Source organism: Pollachius pollachius (genome assembly GCF_949987615.1).
Source record: "Pollachius pollachius genome assembly, chromosome: 13".
Lineage (NCBI taxonomy): Eukaryota > Metazoa > Chordata > Actinopteri > Gadiformes > Gadidae > Pollachius > Pollachius pollachius.
Window position 1 is genome coordinate 9057634 of NC_136946.1, and position 7734 is coordinate 9065367.

Consider the following 7734-nt stretch of genomic DNA (forward strand, 5'->3'; position numbering starts at 1 on the left):
TTTAGACCTCACTTGACGTCACTCTCAGAGGTCCACGGTGCAATGTTTTTTTTCACCACTGGGATGCTGACGGCGATTCCCTTCTATTTTTTTTTCCTTTGGCGGCCCTCAGTCCAATTTTGGGTTCCTAAATTGGCCCTCAGCTGTCAAAACTTTGAGAACCCCTGCTTTAAAGGATTATTCCTGGACATAACCCGTTGACATTATTTACATGCCTCTATTTTCTATTCTAAAGAAGGTATCCAACACGTCTCTATCCATGTGAGGCGTGAAAGTTTCATGCATAGCAACACACATACCAACTCTCTAGGGGTTGGCATCGGCGACAGTTCCTTACTAAAACTGCCCACGCTGAAGTTGTTGCCTCAGTACGGTTCACTTTCTGTTTGGCCTCTCTCTCAGCCTTGGCCTCCCTGAGCCTCTGCCTCTCTCTGAGCCTCACCTGAATATCCCAGTTGGCCAAAGCACTGCAAAATGGATCGTCGCACATAACATCCTCTGCACTCATATTTTGGGCTGCCATTTTCCGCCATGAGAGTAGCTAGTTTGCAGTACACTCAAATACAACATGGAAGCATTGTTTTTCAACCTGGCTACCTAGAGGAGACTAGAAATCCAAGCTAATACTTCTGTAAGAGAGTTTGCTATGGGAGTGTGCTGTATCTTCAACCATAGCAATCAGATATACGTTTTATCCACCCTGTCATAAAAACCAAATAATGCTTTGAACATTATCACAAATTGCATGCTTAAGCAATATCCCTAATCAGAGGAAATAAGTCATTTTTGCTAATGCTTGAAAACTTCTGCTTTGAAACCTCTAGCCATGCAGTCACTCTTGCACATTCACAACCTTCTCTTTGTGTCTCACAAAAACATGCGGTGGAGAAAGTGTGTGAGTGTGTGTGTGTGTGTGTGTGTGTGTGTGTGTGTGTGTGTGTGTGTGTGTGTGTGTGTGTGTGTGTGCTTGTGTGGCAGTGATAAAGCGTTTCATATTTCAAGATTTTAAGAGACACACAAAAATGCTGTTTTGTAGCCAGGAATTTGTGCAGACTGGTTCTGATCGAACAGCTGAACGGTGAAACGGCCGCCAAAGCAAGTAGTGCTACCACAAAGGGCTCAGATAATGGGACTTGCTTGCTCATGAGTTTAGTGGAGAGCAAAATGTGACATTACGGTTGGAAATTAAATTGGCTGGCTGCCTCTGTACTCGCTCGAGGTGCCACAGACACACGGCTCTGCGACAAGGCGAACACATTATCAAATCAATCGTGCACTTCATGTGCTATCTGCGGAAATTTTTTGCATGGTCAAATCCACACATCAGGCAAAGCAATTATATTGAATGTACACAATCTCGTAGGTGTAAAGAGGGAGGGACACTGAGGTCTAAAAATAGACGTAGCCGACTGCGATGAAGCCGTTGAGACCGACACAGAAGCATGACCCGGTGTCTGCTCTGCAGCATGTAGAATATCAACAGGGCATATGGAATGGCAGAAAGAACACTTTTGGAATTTATTTTTGACAAGACGGTAAGATGAAAGACGGGAACAGAGGATCAAAGAGGAGACACTGAGAGCATGACTCTTCTTAGATGTGTCTGGCGCCGCGGGTCCTGCAGGCTTTGCTCTGTTCCCCGGACACTGGGATTGGCCAGGGAGGCCCCTCCTCCTCCCTCTCTCTCTGCCATTGGCTCAGCCAGAGATTGAAGAGATGTCGGCGGGCCGTTAAGGTTTTGATTCGCTGAAGTTTTTAGTGCGATCCGTTGTAACTTCAGGTTTTGCTCATGGCCCAGAGTTAGCACCAGAGAACATCTTCCCTTTGGCACAACGGTGACGTCGTTCACTTGAAGTGAGACAACGAAAAACAATCAAACTACAAAGGTAGCATCAGCTATGTCTTCAAACCGGGAAAACGTGGGATTCTTTGTATTTGATATCTTACCCACAAACCAAAAAACAAAATATTTTGGTTTGTGTTATTTCACATTACTCAATCTCGTTTTGATGTCACATTCTCTCTTATTGTTTTACCCCCACTAGTTTGGCACAGAGCAACGTGGATGAGAGAGCCTGGTTTCCTGGTTTGATCAAGACACTTCTTCTGTTTGCCTTGCTGGAACCAATGGAAGAACCCAGATAAGCAGCCATCTCTATTCTTCTCCTAAGGCACCATCATTGGCAGCCGAAGGGCGGGGACCTGATGGTTGCTAGGAGAGGGGTACGAGGAGATCTCCTCGCATCACGTAACCACCGGTTGCAGCCACAATCAGAGTGATGAGGTTTGTATATACAGTATATCATTAACTTAATCATTTTTTTAATATATATATTTCCCACAGACCACCTGCACTGCCCTCAGACCAAAGCTGGGAAGAGACCAGGATGGAGAACATCCATAAGACAAGGGGGAAAAAGGCAATCAGTGATATGGTTCACTGCAGAGCCACTGATGTGTCCCCTAGTCCCTCCTTCACAGACCCCAGAAGATCCCGATACAGTGGACCATCCACTGACTGATTGGTTAATCGACAAAGGCTCAAAGGCTACAGCACACCTTGCTTAAATGTTGGTTGAAATCTTGTAGTTGTTCTACCTGAGAGTTGTTTGCAACACTCCAATAGCATGCAAGAAATGAGAGGTGGGATGAAGATAGTCGTTTACCAAATGGAAAAAGCTGATTAATCCAAGGGGGCAGGGGTGCAGGAGTATAGTGTATAGTGGGGTTTGACTCCCAGCCAAATGGGTCTGGGTTCAATCCCTACTGTCCAATGGCGATGGTTCTGTGAGCATTGTTTGGCAAGACGCCTATCTCCTCCGGCCGGCTCCTTAATGGCCTTCTCCTTAATGGCCTTCTCCTGAAGTCGTTTTAGATAAAGGCAAAAGTAAGTCAGTTTACTAAATAAAGCGAAAGCTGTTTTCCAATTACGATAGGCTTTTAGATACGATATTCTTACACGCACGCACGCACACACGCAATCACGGGGACAAGCCAAAGCAGCAACTCAAATAGGGAATCGTTCTGCACTGTATTGATAGTCTACGTTGTTCATGATCGGCAGAGCCCGCTTATGGCATAAAGCCGACAAACCCCCCCATGTAGCGAGGTCGCGTCACAGCCTATCAGAAAGACACAAAACTAATTACAAACTGTCTCTAAATTAATATTCATTAGGAAGCTACAATCTCTGCCATTTCAAAATCTATGAATATCATTTAAAAATCCTATTTTTAAATACGGGAACAGCTTCGGCTGGGGACAGGCCACCAGAAACAGTGACGTCTGTTCACTTCAAACACACACACACACACACACACACACACACACACACCCACACACACACACACACACACAAACAAACTAAATATGTCAGTTCCTCAGTCACCGCTTCATTTATGTGGTGTTATCAGAAAGCACGATTTACACATTTGTAAGCATCATATAACCAGAATAAACTAGAAGCCAGGGTTTTGACTAGATACTTTTGTACCCAGCGTGATCAATAGGAGCAACACGCAGTTGAATGAATACCCAGGCTGGGGGGCCTACACTATGGGTCAAGATATCTGTTTGCATAGGGCTCCCTGTTGTCGAAAGTTGGTATGCTGTACCTGACAACTGAAGGTCATGCTTTAAACTCTACTGCAGGGTGAACCCTAAGGGAGAGGAAGGATAATGGCAAACAAAAATGTATCACCATTTAATGCAATTATGGTTTAATCTATGAACTGAGACTATGACTATGACAATCTATGACATATATGACTAGGACATTTCTGGACAAACAGGGTTTACATAGTGTTGGATTTACACACAAAATTCCAACCTACTTGTAGTTGTTTTTAGTCCTGTAAATCGGCAGGGTGCCCTTGATAAAGATAGACATTTGCGAAAACTAACTAATTACAAAACAATCTTTTTCTGTCCTTTCCACTTTCAAGGTTGCGGGCTGCCTAGGCTCTGTTTACCACTAAGCATATAGCCAGGGAAACAAAACAATAAAATAAAAATACTTGTCAAGAGTGGGAATCTCTTGATCCTGCAGAGTTGGCTCTTGACTGAGACCTGTCAATCAACCCTTTTCTCACATTTCTCAGAGCAAAACATGTTTGAGAGCTGCTAAGACCCCGATCGAAAGTTAAAAAGCATTATTGGCAGTGTATTACGGGATATATTTCCCCATTGACTCGCATTCAAGAAGAAACCAGGTTTATTCACTTCCGCATTAAGGCACTTTTTCAGACCATCATTGCTGCTGCTTGGGACCTCCTGGCACGTACACACACTCCTCACTCCCCCCGCCCTCGCGCACACACACACACACACACACACACACACACACACACACACACAAACTCAGGGATACAGATTCTGAATCATACACACCGCACAATAGGCCCTCCAGACTCATTTCGCCTCTTCCCTTCGAGTTTCTAAATAATTGCATTGGAGCCCGGCCGTGGAATGAGAGAAAAGTGATGTGGGGACATGGGGGGGACAGACATTTATCCGCAGACGCCCACCCTGAAAGTACAGCCTGGTTGTGCTGCAGGGAGACATGGAGAGCAAGAAGCCCAGGCATTCTTCAAAGGGGGAGAATTCTGCGTCCGGGGGAGTACCAGGCCAAACCGAGGACGCCCCACTTCAGGAGGAGCCAAGGCGCGGACCAAGGCACCATCCGAGGCCATGATGGAGCCGGGGCCAGCCCGTCACGCTAGCTGGCTGACTGGGCCCCCCCACGGCACCGTCACCCTGTTCAGTCAGGGCTCCGTGGGATCACAGTCTTCCCCCGGGCATGCAGCTCTGGCTCATCATCATCACGGACGTCACGGGAACCAGCGTCATCTCCTTGGACGGCACCACCATTCCTGTCTACACGGATCTCCATCACACCCATGGTTTCCGAGAGTCGCGTTGCCTTGCCAACCGTATGGGGACGGCGGTCGCTCCCTGAGGGGGCCGGACCCCTGACTGAGTCGGGCGATGGTTTCGTGTGAGGATCGTACACAACAGGGACGCGGTCGTTTGACTGAAGGAGCTTGATACGCAGGGCTGTGGACTGCTTAGAGAAATGTTTGGTGTGCTGACACAGAGACAGATGTAGCACATCGTTAAGATATGGCTAAAATACACCAAAATACTCAATGATCGCTTGAAAACCCCAGCCGGTCACATCAGTTGAAAACCCCAGCCAATCCAATTGCTCCAAAACCCAAGCCGGTCAGATTGCTGAAAACCCCAGCCAATCCGTAGGCTTGAATACACTAGCCAGTCCGATGGCTCGAAAACCCCAGCCATATGGTATATATGTCTTCAGACCCCCTTTGATATAAAAGAGACCCAAGGTCTGTAGCTGTCCCTTGTTAGTGTCCTTGAGCCCTCAGTCACCTACTCATTGCATCCCTTCCTGTTTGGCTATGGCCTAATTTATCATTGATATATTTGAATGCCTTCTTTCATAAAAAGGACACCACTGCCACTGGCAGGCCGGAGAGGCTAGAGAATTGAGGGGCTAGAGAATTGAGGTGTGTGTATGAGTGTGTGTGTGAGTGAGTGAGTGAGTGAGTGAGTGAGTGAGTGAGTGAGTGAGTGAGTGAGTGAGTGAGTGAGTGAGTGAGTGAGTGCGTGCGTGCGTGCGTGCGTGCGTGCGTGCGTGCGTGCGTGTGCATGAGTGTGTACGTGTGTGTGAGTGTGCGTGTTGGGGCAGGTCTAACTCAATCTCTATTCACTCCCACCCCTCTCCAACTCCGCTCTGATTTCACACCCTTCTGCTACTGACACATGCTTGAAAAAAACGAATTTCCTAAATATGAGGAGTTGGTTGGATGATGGGGGGGGGGAAGCGGGGTTAAGCATTTGAAGCGTCCAAATCCTCCCTCGGTTTGGACCAGTATGTGACCAATGGACTCCAGCACCGCTGATAATATAGGGAAACACACAAACCCTGCAGTGACGAGATAGCACGCTCAGATAGTCCAATAAAGATGAATATTAAAAGAAGTCAGCTCGCCAGATGCCCGCCGGCTATTTCAACAGAAGCGAGAGTCCCGCTTTGATTGAACCGACGCAGAGCCAAGATGTCTTTTTACGTTTTCTTGTGGGGAACATTTTACTCCTGAATTGGTTGAATATAAATCTGGCGGTCGTTTCTGTGATTCACAATTGTTTGCTAGCATGCTTGTCTTCTACACAAAAGGTGCCTAAGGATCCAACTGGCCCTCAGTATATACAGCATAACCAAACACAATGTCCTGCTTCCAGCCCCACAATCAAACAACCAGACAAAGAACAACAACTCTCTATTATGGCTATTTTTGGTCTCTTGTCCTATAACACAACCCTTTATCCATGTTTTCCTTAGTGCTTATTCAGTTTGTTATCATGCAATTACCCAGGTGATTTATTGTCAGGGTTGGCTGTATTGGAAGAGTTCATCACAACCAGGGACACAACTTTATATGTGATGGTTCCTGAATGAGCTCTGGCTTGTGACAACCTATAATACATTTGGTTGTATTTTGTGAAAGAAGAAAAAGAAATACACGCACACACACACACACACACACACACACACACACACGCACAAATAAATAAACACACACATACACACTACAGTGGAAGTATATCAAGGATTTTCTGGGTTTCTGGGCACATTGAGAACAATGTGGGAACAGGTTGGGAAACAAGTTCAAGTGAAGTTCAAATGTTTTTTTCACATTCAATTTGTGAATTGCCAGATAGTTATCTGCTTGTGTGTGTATGTGTGTGTGTGTGTGTGTGTGTGTGTGTGTGTGTGTGTGTGTGTGTGTGTGTGTGTGTGTGTAATCCGCCTGCATGTATCTTTTTATCGGCACTTCGGTAGAGTATAAAATTTATATTTTCGGCTCATGACTCAAAACATCTCTCTGTGGTGCTAAAATATAAATATAGTGAGTGGGAGAGTAGCAGGGAAAAATAAAAACCAAATGGACTATGTTCCGGGTTTTTTTTCACAACCCCTGTATGACTCCTCTTTATCGCTCAATTGTGTCTGAGCCTCAGATCTCCTTGGCCACTCCGGGGCCCTTTTACAAGGAGCCATCGCTAGCCAACACACAAACTAATTGGTGTGGCCCAGGGCAAGTCCAAAGCGTGTGACTCATTAAGGGAGGGTTTTAATGAACTGGTGTACCGGCGTGATTATCAGTACAGGAATAAGAGCCTGCGCTGGGGCATATTAGTGCACTTTTGTCCCTCAAGCAGGGCCCAGGCAGCCGCTGAGCTAATTAGCTTCTGATGTCACCAATTTACTTGAGAGACAATTCCTGCCCCCACACAGACAGACAGACAGACAGCTGGACACATTGACACACACATACAAACAGGGTCGCTCTAAGCTGTCAGAGGCCCCTGGGCTGTGGTGCTTTTGGGCCTCTATTAGGCCTATCGCAGGCAAGCCCAGGGAGACAAGCAGTGTATAAAAACCACAGTAAATCCGACCAATCAACCACCGCTTAAGGTCGGAGGCGATTCCAGAGTCTCAGGATGAGAATCCCACCTGTGGGATTATGGCTTTGGCTTTTTATGGCGCCTTATTAGTATGAGAAAAAGGAAGTCCAACAGCACTGTAGGAAGCCAGGGTTTTCATTAAATGGGTAAGTCGAAGCATCGGTTTCAGAACGATGAGGTGGGACTCTTAATGCGTGACATGTGATAGGCTGCCACTGCTGCTAGCGGTCCTGCTCCATGAAG